This window comes from Danio rerio, chromosome 9 (assembly GCF_052040795.2).
Source record: "Danio rerio strain M-AB ecotype USA chromosome 9, GRCz13ab, whole genome shotgun sequence".
NCBI lineage: Eukaryota > Metazoa > Chordata > Actinopteri > Cypriniformes > Danionidae > Danio > Danio rerio.
In genome coordinates this window covers 20,632,302-20,651,215 of record NC_141029.1, presented here as the reverse complement: position 1 = coordinate 20,651,215, position 18,914 = coordinate 20,632,302, and the positions used below count along the sequence as shown (strand labels likewise).

At 35.5% G+C, this 18,914-nt stretch overlaps 1 protein-coding gene and 1 long non-coding RNA gene across 2 annotated transcripts in view; both read left to right on the top strand.

Moving 5' to 3' along the window:
• Positions 1-18,914, top strand: part of tsc22d1 (TSC22 domain family, member 1) — an 89,312-nt gene that overhangs the window by 26,145 nt on the left and 44,253 nt on the right.
• Positions 2,667-11,348, top strand: LOC147842318 (uncharacterized). The gene is made up of 3 exons (XR_015499316.1): positions 2,667-6,488; positions 7,067-10,248; positions 10,296-11,348. It is a non-coding gene; the product is annotated as an uncharacterized LOC147842318 (long non-coding RNA).

The following is an 18,914-nucleotide window of genomic DNA, read 5'->3' as shown; positions in this document are numbered from 1 at the left end:
TCTCTGATAAATGCGGAGCTGTCTTTTCAGCTGACGGTTATTTGGTTGCGTTTTAGTGCTTAACATGACTGTATTAATGGCCTGTCAGGTGAACCGTTGATCATCTTTGACAGCTGGAAATTTTACCCACCATGCACCTTGTTTGCTCCCTGAGGGATTGCTCCATCTGTGCAGTGTCTTATCTCCACTTCCTCCTCATCCCTGCTGCAAACGCCATGTGTGCCACAGATTATCTGCCAGTCAAGTTCTCACCTCTGCACAATTCTGAACTCCTAATGCCAGATAACAAGCAAACAGCTTGTACTTGCACATAAATTAATAATCTCTGCAATCCACAGCCACCTGAGTCTTGATCATCCCACATTTGCTTGTCGTTCACCAATGTTTTTTATTAGGCTTGTTGAAAATGGTTACATTCTTCATTTGTCTTCATTTTGATAAAAAACAAAAACAACTATTTTGTTTTTGTTTTTATTGTTTGTATCCTGAAACTTTTACATCTGTGTTCCATCTCCACTTTAAAGGGTCAGAGAACCTTACACTTTTTTTATGTATAGTATTTTTAAGTGGGTTACTCATCAATGAAGTCAACATTAGCACTTGTTCACTTTAATTGTAGGGAATAACTCACTAATTTTGAGCTTTTGTCCCCTATTTTCGTCTTCCTGGTTTGAAATAAATTTTAAGTGCCGTCATTTTTGTTAATGTAGCAGTTTTGTTGAGTTCTACGACGAGGTGCCTTTTTTTTTGATCATTAACTAACTTCATTCGACTAGGCATGGGCTGTTATATTCTGGCGGTATGATAACCTTGAATAAAAATATCACGGTTTTACGGTATTGTGATTACTGCTTAAGATATGTTCCTTTTAAATGCCTGGATAAAAAAAAAAAAAAAACTAAAATGTTTTTTTCTGTTTTCAACACAATATATTTTATTTTGAGAAACATTTTAAATATTTTGGAAGAGTAAACATGTCAGGCTTGTGCTGTCTTTGTTTCAAAAACAATGTTTTTTTTTGTTTCTAACAAATAAATAAATACTTACACCTTAGGAAAGATCTGACTGTTTTAAAACCTTGACTTTTCAAACCATGGTATACCTTAAACGGTTATCGTCCCACGCCAACATCCGACACAACCAGCAATTTGGTTTGCATTAAGCCAACTGATTTTGCTAGCTATTTATTTTCAAGATCTAAGGTGAACTGTCTTATTGTAGTATGAAAATAAATGTCACGGAAAATAGCATTCAAACTCACATTGGTAGCGTTTTACACCGAATGTTGCACATAATCAGTAACTGAGGAGATTTTGTCATGGTAGTTTATGCTGTTGTTTTTTTTTGCGGGTCATGGGAATGGAATCTCGTTCTAAAATAGCAATTTCGTGTGTCGCTGTAACAGATGGTTACAACTCAAACTCAACATGAAAAATATACCTTTTTTCATGTGTTTTGGTAGCGTTTGGTTGCGAGTTAAGCCTAGTTCACACTACAGGATTTTAAACATCAGCAGATCGCTGTGCCGTTCACACTACATGACTTGACTTTGTGTCTTTTAATCTCTGTGGTGTTCACACTACGCAACACTCTGTGAATGCTCCACAAGAGGGGTGTCACACACTACATGATCTGACAACAACTCATTCCCCATCAGCTCATTCAAGCTACCAAACCACAGCCAATGAAATTTTGAGGGAGGAGTCGTCAGAAAAAGCTGAACACTATTGGCTGCTTGTGTGCTGATGACATCACTGACAGCGTTTCAAGCTTTGGAGAAAGCATTTAAAAACATCGTCAAATCAGCTGATTTATCAGTGGATTAATCACTCATCTGCAAGGTTCCAGTGGATAGATACACAGAGAGTTTTTAATTTTTGTAATTGTATAACTCTTTGAAATAAAACTAACATTTATAACACCCTGCCGTTTTCTAACTATCAGTGTATTTCTTTCTGACATTGTTATTATTTTTATTACAAAACGGTAAAGAACTGAGCATTTCTGCCTTAAATTACCATATTGGTCAAAATGACTGCATGCATGTCTGATACTTTTCACTGTGACTTTAAATATGTGTGCATTTTCTTGCCTAGCAACTTCCTGCTAACATAAACAAAACTTTCTGATGGCAAAAACATCAATTTACTTCAGATATCTTTCAAAACAGTATATTCTGTGCTGTGAAATAGCTCCCGTTTGAAAGTGAAAATGAAAGCCAAGACCTTTAAGTGTTTTAGTATCTTAACTACATATTTATAGGCTGTATTACCAAAAAAAGATTATATTTTTAGGGTAATGGTGTCATTAAATATGATGCCAGACATTCAAAGCTTAATTTTAATATCTCAATAATAGCTTTAAATGTAAATCTGTTGTGACAGTAAAGAGTTTTATATGAGAACTTAAAATCCTCTAGTGTGAACTAGGCATTAGGAAACTGTGAGTTTCTCATCCTATGAGAAGATCAGCTTCTGAACAATTAAGTCAAGCTGTAAGACTATGCACTAATAAACTTTCCAAACTCGTTTAAGTTGCATTAACCTTTTGACTGCCCCTCTATAGTTTATATAGTTATAGTTTTTATTTTTTATTTTTTATAAATAAATTAAATTAGTCTTACACTTCATATTTTTTGATTTATTATAGTATATGTATTAAGTCTGGTGCTTTTACCATAAACCAACTGTCAAACCATTTGGTAGAGGCTGATGTCTTAGAAATTATGTGATGTTGAAAAAAATCTATTGAGTGTGTTAAGTAGCAACATTAGGAGTTGAGAAATGCAATCCAAACTTTTTTTTTTCTTGGTGGTGTAGTTAAAGAGTTAAAAATAGATGAGTAGGAGACAAACAAACTAGTAATTGAGATAGGCTACTACTGAAAAAAGGAGGGTTTCACGACCCTTTACACAATGAATAAAAATGCAATTATGGGGTCTACTGTCATCTAGTTGTTGATTTAGTTGAACTCAGTGGTTGATGTTGTTGTTGTTGTTGGCTGGGTTGCTTCATATCTGAGTTCCTGGTGATGATACTTGAAAATTAAACTCATTTCCAAGTTATTTAGAATTGAAGAAATTCAAACTAGGCTGTTTTGGCTCTTATTGCAGAGAAACCCATTGCTGTAGCTGCCTTGGCAAAGTTGAACTTATCTCAGTTTTTTTTCACTCTACTACTGTTGAAAATAAAATACCAGTGTAAAATGAACGTACATGACGATACTTGACATTTTTGTAATCTTATGCTTAGGAAAAAAGTTATTCTGTAAGCATAGCTCAAAAGCTAGCAATTAACTCCTGAGAGAAGCATCTTGCTAATAAATGCACCATACATATTATGCTTTTACTCGGTTATAATTCACCTAAAACTGAAAATGCCTTCAGCATTTACTCACTCTTTACTTGTTCCAAACCTTTATCTTCTGTTGAACACAAAAGAAGATATATTTGAGAAAACAATAAAGGATTTATTTTTCCCACTGTGGAAGTCAATAGTTGCTGGTTTCCAGCTTTTTTTCTCAAAATATCTTATTTAATGTTAAAAAAAAATAACTCATACTGCTTTAGAACCACTTAAGGGTGAGTAAATAATATGTAAATTTAAATTTTTGGGTGAACTTTCCTTTTAATCTTAACCATCTTTAGTGTTTAATATGTTTGAGTAAATCCGCAACACAAACGAGTTTTTATAACTGGCACGATTTAAGTTATTTAAAATATATTGGTGTAGATGCTTAATTGTAGCATTAAAGTTTATAACTTGTCTTTTAATGTTTATTTTAAAATAATTGCATTGGATCGATGCGCATTAGGTTTTATTTGTTACTAATTATTCTTATGTAACACTTTTGTAATGTATGAAATGGCAATATTCCCTGAGTAACTTTACAGTATTAATTGAGTTTATTTATATATAACAAATTCCCATATTTGGCCAAATTTATGTACAGTCAAAGTGAATCATGATCAAAAATAAACAACAAACTATTTCAAAAACAACAAAAAATGTCATTATTCAGCCCTATGTCTTATTAGCCCCATTTACACATATGGACCTTTCCGGAAAATTACCAGCAATTTTCCGGAAAGGTCCGTATGTGTGAACAGGACCTTTTTGAAAATACAGATAAATTTGTTCGTAGACGGAAGATTGCCGCATAGAGCGCGTGCACGTCTAGAACGTGCTGATGTGAGACGTCAACTTTAGCCAATCAGAACAGTCAGGGGCATTCACGTCCGCACGGTTTATGAAAATAAAAGCCTTTGAATTTTTTTTCCACACACATTTAGCTGCTAGTTGTAAGTCAGACAATGTTTATTTGTTCCTTTCTAATGACAACTGTGTAAATAATTATCGATAAGATGCTAATGATAAGCCATTGTTTGTTTACCTTCAAGCTCTGCTTCCTTCAGTTGCTTGACTTGTCGCGTGTGCCCGTGAAGGAGTGAGCGCCAGCACACACACACATTATGTACATCTTGACGTGCGAAAGTGTTTCTCTATATGATTTCATCGAAGTTGTTTACAATACTAATCCATCCACAAAGTTTGTAATGTAGTCAAATGTTTACAAATACAAGCGCAGCCGTTTAGAGCTCATTTCTGGTTAATGATGTCAGAATTTACAGCTATTGTGTGAAAGGGGCTATTAAGTATTCTCAATTTGATTTGAACCTCTCCGAAGGTAAAGTTTGATTTGGTGATGGTGCAATTTACCGTCCTTCTCCTGACACTTTGGCCAGAGTAATACCCTTCTCTTATGTGAGGAGGCTGAATGAGTGCCGGCCTCTGTATTTAGCATACAGCATGCCGCTGTGAGCCATTAGCACTGAGTCATTGTTTGAGCCACACTGCCAGTGTCGCCTGGCCGCCGGCCATCTCGCTCTTTCTGTTTAGAGCAGACCCCCGTTCACTTGCCCATCTCTGTCCTTTGCACCGGTCGGCTCTCTCGTCTGAGCTGCCACTGAGCTGCTATAGCAACCGGTTGCCCAAACCCCCCCGCCACATCATAGCCCATCTACAGCCAATTGTGTCTTCATCACTCTCGCTGGCTCTGGAGAAACGACTACCATTCAGCAAAGGGCTACGAGTTCTCGCTTTAAAACCATGCCACGCTTCTTTATGCTGGAAATCTGATTGAAAGGACATTACAATTATTGTTTGCTTAGTCGTTTGCGGATTAGCTGTGGAATGCATGCAAATTTATGCTTAGCCTTAGTTTGGCGCCGGGCAGAATGTAGCGCTGTGCTCTGTCATGGTTGTTTTCAAGGAAGTATGAATAAAGAACAGATCCCTACAGAGGCTTCTTGGTCACTTTTTCATCCGGGGATCTTTAAGGACATGTCTGTTTTTGGGACTCAATCATTATCGCTCAGCTCTAGAGGTAATTGGCAAAATGTTGGTAAAGCAGTACAGTTATTATCACATATTATTAAAAAAAGAGTGTTTTTAAAAACAAATTTGGATGCAAACAACACTTCAATTTTGCACTTTAGCCCAAAAAAAGGAATTAATTGACTGTCTCTTACTGATCTCAATAGAACTTGTGCTTAGGGATTGCTTCTTTCTGATACAAACCACAACACTAGTTTAATATTAGAACTGGGTTTTGTAATTGAATAACCTTAAATTAAAAACTATATATCTATGACACCCTGATTTTTCCTAAATATGTAAATTCATTTCCTACTTTATTTTACTAAAATGACAAAACACAAAAGAAGTTCTAAAATTTCTATCTAGAATTACCATAGTTGACAACATGCATTTCAGCATCTGCAGCTTATTTCTTTGCCTTTAAATATGTGTGCCTCTGTTCCTTAGCAACTTCCTGCTAACAAAATCATAACTTTCTGATAGCAGAAACATAACTTTACTTTAAACATGTCCTTTAAAACAACATACTCAGTGCCGTGAAAAAACCTTGCTCTTCAGTTTGCTGGAGTAACGGGTAACTCAAACATTTATAGACCGTTTTATCAAAAATATTGTATTTTAATCTAATTACTCCATGAAGTAATATGATAGAGGTTCAACGTTTAATTCTAATGTCTCAGACTTTTGAATGTAAATGTGATGTAATATGATGTTAATTATGACAATGATCAGAAAAGCTGTTATGGCCATTCTAGTAGTTATAGAATTCTGGTAGTTCCAGTGTTAATATGATGAAACCACGCTAAAATTCAGCAACAACACTGATGGAGCATTTTAAAGGCACGATTCATCAGCGGATCGCTTTTATGTCAGCTTATAGACAAACCAGCTTAATGACATGACTTTGAAACACTTAGTTAACAGCAGTTAGTTTGGTGAACTGATGACCTTAATAGCCATTCACAGTCATTTCTATTGAGCGCGGTTATTCAAATTCCAGTACCAATCGCTATCGAATTCCAGTATCGTGACAACCATAATGCCTATCGGGGATATTGTGGCAAATGCTTGTCATGTTCTAATGATCTAATGATGAGTAATCTAATGATAGTGATTGTTGTAAAAAAAAAATAAATGAGTGAAAAGAAGAGAGAACCCAGTCTAGGAGACTCGAAACAAGCAGAATTCCTTTATTGAGACGTGTTGGTTAATCTGCAGTCATACAGCGTCTTTTAGATGTCCATGTGTCTGCAAGAGCCTACTAGAGGTCCGCAGTCTGCAAGTTCTTTCACAAGTCTCTCAAGTCTCACACAAGTCTGAATTAAGACAAAGATTTCATGTCTATATTGTGTTCTTAGGAGGAGAGGATATAGCTAAACAAAGCATGCAAATTCAGTATTGGAGTCAGCATGGCATAGGTGTTAAAAAACGGCCCAGCTACTGACCACACAAGTTAATCAACATAGGGTTTCTGTAGCATAAAAGCAACACCCGAAGACAAAGACAGAGTCGTTTAAAGCATTTGCATCTCTGGCTTAGCCTGCAGTCAGAGAGATAAAGGTTAAATGTCCCTCCTAGCTGGGATGTTAATGAAATTATATAATTGAAAACCAAAGAATATAACTTTTCAGTTATACGTAGATTATTGTTCATTTGGAATTAGATGATAGAAATTTATATTTCCACAGTATAAACCCTAATTATATATCTGCAGCTTTCTCTCAGGAGTCAACATCTTTTTTTAAACTCCTTAACATTAAAAATGTATTAAAATTATCAATATCAGTGCTTTTTGAAAGTTTTATCAGGAATATGTTTTTGGCCATATCACCCAGCTCTATATATAGATGATGGATATATGCAGATATAGACAGTTATTTTCCGGTTCTTGGCTGTAATCTTTTTAGCATTCAGCGCAACATTTTGGCAAACATACATGCTCACACACAAGCAATGCCAGTCAAAAAACACGGTCATCTTATTGCTGTTTATGTTTGAGGTGTTAGCGTTCTTGGCAACACTGTCAAATTCAGATACCAAGTTAAAAATACTTTGTAATTGTACAGTATTGCTTTTCTGTTTAATTTTAGTACAATTTTCTCTTAACATCAGGAGTCAGTAGTGTGTCAATATTTATATTTACTTGCTGCCTCAGGCAATACTATCAGAGAGTCATGACTTTGATTTACGTCTCATCCTAAAGACAGTGCTCACTGGCATTATAGTGTCCCCTTCACTATACTGGGGCATTAGAACTCACACTGACCCCAGGTTGAGCACCCCCTGCTTTCTGAGTTTTCTCATGTGATCTATCATCCAGGTGCTAACCATGCTCAACTCTGCTTGGCTTCAGTGTGCAACCAGTCTTGGATATGGCAGGGTAGTCAGTGGGCAGTGACATTGTTGGAAACCATAACCATGCGCCTGTGTTCTCAGACAAGCTCCTACTCCAGCTGCACTGTCTCATGGGCCCTCGGGCCATCTGTGTTAGTAAAACAAGTCTCAAATAAAGACTTTCAGGATCTTTAAACAAATTAGGGAAGCTATTGTGGATGTTTTTTTTTTCAGTTCTGTTCTAGGTGAAAGAAATATGATTGGTCAAAATCAGAATTGTGTGGAGCTTCTTTTAGGCGACTTAAAGTTTGTTAATTGCATACATGTTAGCATTATATTGTAATCTTTTGACTTTTTGATTAATTTTGGACTGGAAATCGTTTATAAATCGTGTCTCAGATTATCTTTTAGTATTTCTGATATACTGTATAATAGCCAATACATATTGTGAATTTCGTTTTACTTTTTGATTTCACCTATGTTACTAAATATGATTCTTTGATGTCTGAAAATGCAGAAAACATGGAGCGGATTGTGGGATCCTCTCAAAAAAGAAATAAAAATCGGATGTATGATTGTAAAACATTTCTAAATGAATAATTAAGAAGTAGTTCTGTACAACTTATCAAATTGTGACATGAAGTGCTTTTTCTGAGTTTCAAACTGAAAGAGACCATTTAGTTTTGAGGTCTACACATTCTGCGCTGCTTTTACAAACCTGTTGTGCAAGTTGGTTTACTGGTCAAAGTGCTGGTTGACAGTCACTTCATCAGCATTTTGCTGTTTATGACTTGTTTTATTAAAAAAAATCCTGTCATATCATGCACACATGGAAACTCAGCATCTCCAGAACAGCTTGTCAAAATAAAAGTTTTTTGTAAAATTTTATTAAAATTTTAATTAAATAGTTTTTGGTTTGGTTTAATTTGAAAAACATGCAACATGGAACACGGAAACAAACATATCCGACCTTTCATGAACGGCTAAATACTGTGTGCCGTGGGTCCGTGGATGTGGTCTCATTTAGTCATCAAGGTAGGATCTCACAGCTCGGCACTGGCAGGTCTGTTTCTTGCTTTCGGAAAGCACATGTAGTGATGAATAATTAAGAAGCAGGCTCTTCTCATAGAATAAGAAAAACTCTGATATGAACAACGAGAACACAACGTGTCATCTTTGCACATGCAGTTTGTGCTACGACGCTGATTTTGATCCTGCCCCAAAAATCTTTTTAAACCCGTAAGCTGAAATTAGCTGACAAAAGCTTAAAATTATCCAGTTTTCTCCACAATTAAAGCTAACATGTGCTAACATTGTCTTAACTGATGCTCAACACACAAATCTGTTAACGTCTCAAAAAAAAGTACTCGGTTTTCTTGAACTTTTAAGAACTTCCGGTCGGCAGCTGATGTGCATAAACAGTCACATTTGGACAGCTTTGAAACTGTAGTATTAATCTATTTTATTTGCTTTTAACATCTTTGAACTAATACTGATGTCGATTAGCACCACCTCATGTACTAGTCATTTAAAAAAACAAATGTGATCCAATGGGATGGAAAACAACTGCTGTGAGGCATTTTCCCCTCGTTGTCAGACGGAATCTTGTGCCGTTTGAATGGAGACTTGTTATCACTAAAGTCAGCATTCTCTTTTTCTTTTAAACATAACCAGCCCAAACAAATGTAATTCACCAAAATGGTGGACACACACACACACACACACACACACACACACACACACACACACACACACACACACACACACACACACACACAGCCTGTACTGTCCCACTAACACATTGATTAAGGGTCACAAAGTGAAAATAAAGTGGCGTTTTGAAATGACAGAAAAACACATACCCTAGTAAATACTACACAACACAAACCAAGTCAATGAAACGGCTCCTAATTAAGGCTGATTTATACTTCTGCGGCTTTGCTGACAAGCACGTCTCAAAAAATGTAACTACTTGTCGCAACAACGTGTAGCGCAAGCTCTGTGATTGGTCTGCTTGGTAGCGCTAACAAGTGTGGGTGGGACCGAGAGCAAGTCCGTTGGAGCGAGTGTTTACAAGTGTTGAGTCCCATGAAGGAACTTTAGATGGAAAGTTTTGTTTTGTGTTTACCCTATGATTAAAGTTGTTGCGCTTCCGCCGGTTCCTGCCTCAAAATGAGCAAGTTTGAACCACTTGTACATTTAAAGAAGCATTCAGAAAAAAAAAAAAAACCACCAGCGAAGAAACTCGACACACAGGCACATAAACGCCTCACTGCCACATCGTTTCGAAAGTGTTGTTACAGCAACGCACAAGGCATACCGATGACTTGACACAGAAGTATAAATCAGACTTTAGCATCAACATGCAAATCAGCCAGCAGAGTGTCAGTAATGGACTTTTATTGTAAATTTTTTAAATTGCATGTAGACTTGGATACCTGTTTCATGGCAGTAATCTGGTTGCTCTATAATGCAGTGGAGTGTGTGTGTGTGTGTGTGTGTGTGTGTGTGTGTGTGTGTGTGTGTGTGTGTGTGTGTGTGTGTGTGTGTGTGTGTGTGTGTGTGTGTGTGTGTGTGTGTGAGAAACATGAGCTAGGAGAACGTTTTTCTCTCGCGCTTGAACCACATCTAACAAATTATAACGGCTTTAACACACCTTTCAAAGTTGTGTGTCACAAAAACACTCCGCAATCCACTCAAAACTAGGGGTGTCACGATTTTGATTTTTAATCAATATCGATTGAAATTTATGCTCAATTTCGATTATCGAATCCAAAAATTGAATCGTCGATGCTGCCACGCCCCCATGTCACGTCAGCTTGGCTTGCCAAGCGGGAAAATAACAGGCTTGTTGAAGTGCTTGTTAAACTGCAGAAGCAGGAGACCCGTCGACAGAACTTAAACCCTCTCCTCTTTCAATGAAGTCTCCGGTTTGTAAGCATTTTGGATTTCCAGTGAGTTATGTTGACAACGTTCGTGTTGTCGACAAAAAAAACACAGTTTTGCAAGCTCTGCTATGTACGTTATTACGTACGGTTTGACCGATAGACAACACCGGCATAGCGATCCTCCGCCTGCCCCCGTTGCAAATCCACTCATGAAAAGTAAACACTCAGGCCTTGTTTACACTGTCTGATACTGTTGGCTGGTTCCTGTTGGTTGTGCATCTTTTTTACCGACGCCATTATAACGCCACAGATCACTGCCTATTCACGAGTTCCGCAGAAAAAGTGATTGACAGGTGGTAATTATGTGTGTATGTTGCCTTTATTCATTTACTGTATGATTTGTTTATGGGTTAAACAAAGACCATCCAGGTCAGGTAGTTTAAACGGTAGGCTACAAATAATTAATTTGTCATTAATTAATTAGTTATTCATAATCGAATATGAATCGAATCGTGCCTTTAGAATCGAAAATGTAATCGAATCGAGGATTTGGAGGATCGTGACACCCTTACTCAAAACGCTACTGAAACCTATTTTCAGATTGCAAATTACCTATTGTAAATGCTGTAAACGGAAGTTCTAAACATTCTTACGGAATACGCTGGTCGCTATGGCACCCTTCATGCAGCATTCAAGAAAAAGGTCTATAAAAATAATAAAAACAAAACGCCTTTAAACGCCCCCCCCCCCCCCCAGTGTTCTACAATCTGCACATGCTGACATTGCAACCATCTCCTTCCTCTCTGACGGCCCCGGATGACTGGGGTTTTGTGTCTTAACTTGTTTGGCAGTGAAGCGCCAGGAGCTCTCTGACTGCGCTGGGTTTGGCTCTCGTAAATTAGAGCCACGTCCCCTCAGGCAACCCACCCACATGCATCAAGAATCCTGCCTTTTCACATACTGCAAACCTGAAGCGCTGTGTACACAGTCTTTATTAGACCAGACACAAACGCAGACTTCTGAAGGAGTCTTGTACAGCGTTAATCCGACATTCACTGTGTCTACAACAGATTTTGAGCACGAATACACAAAGACGAGCCAAAGACCTACTTCTGCCCCATTTGCTCACCCTCAGGTTTTTATTCTGTATGCATTTTTTTAACATAAAGGACAATATTTGGAAGACAATCAGCAAGCAAACAGATCTCGACACACATTTACTGTCATAGTTGGAAAAAAAATCTGTAGCGGTAAATGAGTGCTGAGATCTGTTTGGGTACTGACATTCTTCCAGATATTTTCCCTTGTGTTAAGCAGATCAAACTAATTTATACAGGACTAAAAAAAAGCTGAGGGTGAGTAAATAAGGGCAGAATTTTCATTTTTGGGTGAACTATCCTTTTAAAGTCCATGACGCTCTCGCTTCTACTTAAGGCTTGAGTTAGTTTTTCTTTCTTTATTTATTTTTTAAATAATTTATCAATTTGCTTATTTATTCATTCATTCATCCATTCATTTATTAATTCTTTCATTATTTGCAAATAGAGAAGGTTGCCTGGTAATGTTCATAGAATATGAATATCTAATATTCTAAAATGTTTTATTTTGTACTTTTTCATTTTATTTATGATTTTGAATTGCATTATGTGGTCTTGATCTTTAATCCAACAACTTTTGATGTTGAAAAGCTAGAAAAGGTGACTTCTATTGAATTTTTATTTTTTTATGGCCTATAGTGGTATATTGTCTCGGTTGGTGTTGTAAATTATGATAGAAATACCTGGTAATAAACCGCCTGTGCCTTTTTCTGTTATTTTAAGGAGTAATTTATTTTTATTTTATTTCTTTTATACAATATATTGTTTCAAACTTTCAAAATGTCAATAAAGGCCACGCTACAGAGCATTTTCAATACCAAAAATCAACGTGTAATGCAAATCAAAAGTGTAAATAAACCAAAAAATGTTCGTTGACAGATAATTAACAGTGTCTTATCCAGTTGCTCTACTGTTGACAGGTGTTTTGTAGTCTGCAGCACCACACATGGTGGAGCTGATGCAGAGATTACTCTTTATATTGGAATCTGTCATCATGGTTTTTTGTTGACTATTTGCTTCTAAAGCTCTTAATGGCTGTGGTTATCATCTAGGCTTTGGTGAAGCTGATGCTTTGAATTACTGGTTAAATTGCACAGTATTTGAAGCCCTCAGTGCTGAAATGGACTGAAATAGCTGCTGTGAGAGTATGTGTCCTGGTGGATCAGGTAGGCTGTGTGTAATCACTGTGAATAGTAGAGTAAATAGTGTAAAACATCACTTTTCTTGTGTGTAGATCTTGTTTAAGATTGACTTCTGCTCAGATAGAATGGTGTGCAACAGAATGAGGGTCAATCTGAAATGAATGCATAGCAAATTACAAACAATATTATTTAGCAAAGATGATACATAAAAAATATAATTATATATATATATATATATATATATATATGTATATATATATATATATATATATATATATATATATATATATATATATATATATAATTATATCTTTTATGTATCATCTTTGCTAAATAATATTGTTTGTAATTTGCTATGCATTCATTTCAGATTATAGATTATATATATATATATATATATATATATATATATATATATATATATATATATATATATATATATATATATATATATATATATATATACTCTTTAAACTTTATTATCATATGTATCAAAATAAATAAGATTAATATTGAAGACACAACAAAGTCTGTTCATTAAAATTAGGGGTTAGATTTTGTTTATTTTTTTAATGTGAGTTAAACATTTCATTGGCATGTAATTGTTTGTGTAATGGATCTAATGAACTGACAACTGTTTTTTCCCATCTGTTTATGGTTACTTAAGACATAACCGTCTGTCTACATGTCATCTTTACATAATTGTGAACGTATTTGACCATTCGAGAGCAAAGATAAACGAATTCAGTAAAGCATTCTGTCTAGAGAGATTTCTGGCTTTTCTGTTGGCATAAATACATTGTTGACTTTTCCCACCAGCAGCTTATTGCAACCTTTTTTTTTAATTCTTTTTTTTTTTTTTATAAAGCATGAAGTATGTCCTACTTTTTATTTTTCCCCATCATTTGTCTATATGAATACATATTATATATAGCAATGTAGCCTATACGTCAACGATAGACATTTAATATTATTGCTGTTGACAAACCCTACTTCAAATGAAGCCTTGGTCTAGTCTAATCTGATCTAGTCAAGGCCTGTTTCGATAATTACCATATTGACTTATTGTCTAGTTTTCGGTGATTGAGTAATTGCTGCCTGTTTTGGACAAAAATGTCACCAATAGGGATGTCAGTTTCCACAAAATCTCAAAATCAGTCGTTATTTAAATGACTAATCAATTAATTGATTCGTTCTTAACATTAGTGATGCAACATGCATGCACAAGTGGCACATTGTCACCTGGATGACAGTATTGTGTATTTTGTGTGTGTTGTGTTTTTCTATTAGCATTTTTTTTTTTGCTTAACTTGCAGTGCATTTGAGCTCTCAGTCACTATGGAAAACCAATATTCGTGCCATATTTTTTTGTGATTGGGTAAAGGATTATGTCATTTAATTATTATTAAACTCATGCGTGCCTACTTAAAATCTCCCACCAATCCTGCTGTACGTGGTCTGCATGGAAATCACGTGTACCTTGAAACCGAACACCTCAATGACGCCCATGTTTAATTGACCATCAAAAAGGTGCTGATTTAAAAGGAATATTTTAAATTAATTAATTAATTAATTGATTCGTTGTTTCTATCCCTAATAAAATCTATAGAAATAGTTAAGCATCCTTACGAAATACTGGTAGTTGCAAAGTAATTGTAGCTTCTAGCAACTCTACAGTATTATGTTTTAGGCCACTTTCAATGGTGATCAAATGTTTTGCAGGAATTTTTTTTATTTTTTATTTCAGTACCGTTTTTGTACCGAACCGGCTATTTTTGATAATAATAGTTAATATACTTTTCTAGTATCAGTGGCATAAATTGATTTTAATATGAGTTTAATAGTGATACAATACAAAATATGCATAAACTGCGATACACTGTTACCGAATAAATTCCAGTATGCACATTTAAAAAGACGTGTGATTTTCATTGAGTGTTGACATCGTCTTCTGAGACACAAGTTTATAATTTTTTATACAAGAAAAAGACTGAGATGCAGAAAAATCTACCTTCTGCCACTTTTCCAAATGATCAACTAGAAGTCAAGTTATAATGTGTTGCTCTTACAACTGGAATGGACGTCAAGACTTTTGTCAGATAGTGTAAATCTTTTACACCATATTACAGTTGTGCAGAAATTATTATTTTTTTGCTTATTTGTTTATCGTTTTTTAAAGACAATAATTCCACATAAAGACGTTCTCCAGCAGCCCTAAATCTACAAATTAATGTGCAATTGGACATGAATTGGGTTTATAGCCTCAAGTTATTTTGTTTACAGGCCACACACACTCTCAAGTGTGTCGGGCCTTCTCAGAGGAGCATGAACACACTGAAGGCCATGGGTCCAGTGACAGCCATGCAGTATTGATGGAGAACTTTCCTTTAAGCCCACACACACAGGCCTTTCATTGAGTAATGCGAGAGCGTGTGTGAATAAGAGAGAGTGAGTCGGACGCACACACGTGATGGGGTCTGCTCTCACATTTCTCTCACTTGTGTTTCCTCACTCGAGTGTATGTGTGCCACAAGCAGCACTCAATGACAATAGACAGAACTGTCCAGTTCTTCCCTGTACCATTAAACAAGCTTATATCATGAGGTTTTATTCAAAACCGTCAGCTCCTTCCCCATTGGTTGTTCATGATGGGAGCAGGCTTGTGATTTAAGCCCACAGTCTTGCAAGTCAGCATAGAAGGTGCCGGTGGATGTTTTAATGACTGTGTTGATGGCTTTTGGCCCTACTGACTGATCGACCCCTGTGGCTGTTCTGATGAATCACCATGTCCTCAGCTGTCAATGCTTTACTGTGCTGGACACTTATATAGGTTTTAGTTTTCATCTACGTATCTGTTCTGCCGTTATTTTTAGCTGCGTATAAACCATATGCAACATACTGTTAGAAAGAGATATTTTTTATTTTAACTTTTTTTTTTTTCCATGGGAGTCGGTTGCTCTAACAAGGAGGCTAAAGACTATGGCCTCTACTGTCTGTCAGAAGAGCATCTTTAGAGGTCAGAGGAATGAGGATTACCTACATAGCACTTTGCTAGCTGGACCCCATTACACTCAACCCCTAAACCTCACTTCCATCCTTGACGAGCCCCCATGTGTAACCCACTGGTCTTACTGCACCCAACCTGGTCTGAGCTGGGATCGAACCACTTAGCACTTAGGCTTGCGCGGTTTACCGGTACTTCGTTTGCACCGCGATTCTCTAACAAAAAATATAGTGACGGTGCCACCGTAGTTTGTGAACAGTAGTAGCGTCATTAACTGTTCTACAATATGCAAGTCACAAAAATGCTCAACATTTGTGCCAGAAAATAATCAATAGACCAATTTTAATATTGCAATAACAACAAAATAGTTACAGTATACAATAAAGCAGAGAAAGCCTTTAAGAGAATTTAAGAGAGCACTGCAAGTTAGAGGAGTTAGTTACCCCCAAAAAGCTAAATTCCAATACCTTGAGACCTTCGTTCATTTTCAGAACACAATTAAAAATATTTTCAATCAAATTCGGGATGTCCTCTATAGATAGCAACAGTTGTAAAATGTTCAGAGTGCAGAAAATAGGACTAATAATTTTGTCAAAACATTCCATGTGACTTCAATGATTCAACTGTTATCATACAAAGATGCAAGAGCACTTTTTGTTTTGACATAATTTAAGTGTATGTACTGTGTATATTTATAATGTGTTATAAATACTTTCATAAATATAAGAAAATGTTTATTTACATTTAGAAATTAAATGTGTGGGTTAATGATTCTAATTATATATAAATATAGATGTCTCCGTAACAAGTAATTCTGTTTATCACATTTACATAATACACACGCAAACTTTTATTTTGAATACATCTAAATCATGATTATTCTTTGGCCAGTGCTAACATTAAGGAATGTCTGTAGAATGTGAAAAGTATAAGAGCTCAAACGTACTGCAAGTTAAAGGGGTTAGTTACTCTGAGAATCTAAATTCCAATACCCTGAGACCTTCTTTCATCTTCAGAACACAAATAAGAATATTTTCAATTCAATTCGAAAGATCTCTGATCCTCTAGTGACTGTTGTGAAAAAAAGTGCAGAAAATGGAACCAAAAACAATGTAAAACATTCTATGTGACTTAAATTATTCAAATGTTACTGTAAGAAGCTGCAAGAACACTTTTGTGCACAAATAAAGCTGAAAGTCAGAATTATTAGCCCCCTAAATTATTAGCCCCTCTGTTTATTTTTCTCCCAATTTCCGTGTAATGGAGAGAAGATTTTTTTCAACACATTTCTAAATATAATAGCTTTAATAACTAATTTCTAATAACTGATTTATTTTATCTTTGCCATGATGACAGTAAATAATATTTTACTAGATGTTTTTCAAGACACTTCTATACAGCTTAAAGTGACATTTAAAGGCTCAACTAGGTTAATTAAGTTAACTAGGCAGGTTAAGGTAATTAGGCAAGTTATTTTATTACGATGGTTTGTTCTGTAGACTATGGAAAAAAAAATTGCCTAAAGGGGCAAATAATTTTTTCCTTAAAATGGTTTTTAAAAATGTAAAACTGCTTTTATTCTAGCCTAAATAAAACAAATAAGACTTTTTCCAGGAGAAAAAAATATTATCAGACATACTGTTAAAATTTCCTTGCTCTGTTAAACAAAATTTGAGAAAATTTAAAAAATAAAAAAAAAAATAAAATGAAGGGCTAATAATTCTGATTTCAACTGTACATGATTTGCCAGTGTAGCCTAACATTATTTCTATGTATTACCCAAGTAGGGCAGTACAATATTGGAAAGAAACAATTCAATATGAATTTGATGTGCAATTCCATAACTAAGCATTAGTTTCACCCTCATGTCATTCCAAACCTTCCAGAACCTAGGTCATCTTCGGAACAAATCAATCCAAGTCATTTTATTGGTTAAACTATAATCATATGAAGCTCTAAACTCTCATTTGTGCCCCCAAAAAACTCCTGTAAATATGATTGTCAGGGTGCACATTTACTATGGCCAGTACAATGTATTCCAAGTCCAATTTGCAAAACAAAGAATTGGAGTGTGAAGTAAGAAATGTGATTTAGGCTAGTAAGTAAAAGAACGATCATTCTGGATTTGAAATGTAAATATTTATACTAAAATGTGCTTTAAAAGTGCGGATATGCTAAGTTTATATTGAAAGAATTATTAGTTATCTGATTATCTAAATGAATCAAGTGTTTGAATAATATTTGAACTCTCTGCAGAGTTCATAGAAATGACATTTTCTTGCCTCAAATATTTAGCCTGGAGTGCGTAAGGCTTTAAATAGAAAGTTTCTGTTGATTAAGCGTGTGTCCTTGTCTACCTCCTGTGCCTTCAGTATCTGCAGGAGAGCCTGTGGTCGAGACTCGCACACACAGACTGTGGCTCCTGGACAGACAGTATTGCATAAGCGTGCTAATGAGGACTAGATGTGACAGTCTGGCTCTTTCAGGCCACAGTGGTGCCCAGGTCAAGCTACTTCAACTCTAAATAGATCTTTATATATTTGTTGTTTGTGCCTGGTTTTGATTTTGAGCTGCTCATGTTCAGTTCTGGCTGTAATCAGAGTAATTTTCTACCCCTAAAAGATGCATTTATCATTCATTTGAATACTTTAATACTTGTTTTATTTTATAATTTTCTATAAACATTATATTTTATAATTGGAATAAATCTATAGGATTTGTGTGATGGTGAAATAAATAGTTGTTTAAAATGAGTGCTAACTCCTAAGAGTATTGGTTATGTGTATGTTTAATAAATCCTATATATTACATTAATTGAATTCTATTTTATACATTCTGCGGTGTTAATGCTTGATTTTAAGCAGTTTTATTAGGTCATGTGGGTATTTAGTTCATTAACAGAGCTAGATTTGCTTGGGAATTAATTTCGACACCTGGAAACGCTGATTATTTGTTTGGAAAGCTTCAGCAAAAATAGGTGATAATGCACACCGGATGCTTGCCCAAAAAATAAACATAATATGTTTTTCAGCCTCATGTTGTTTTAAACTTTTAAAGGGCACTTATTATGC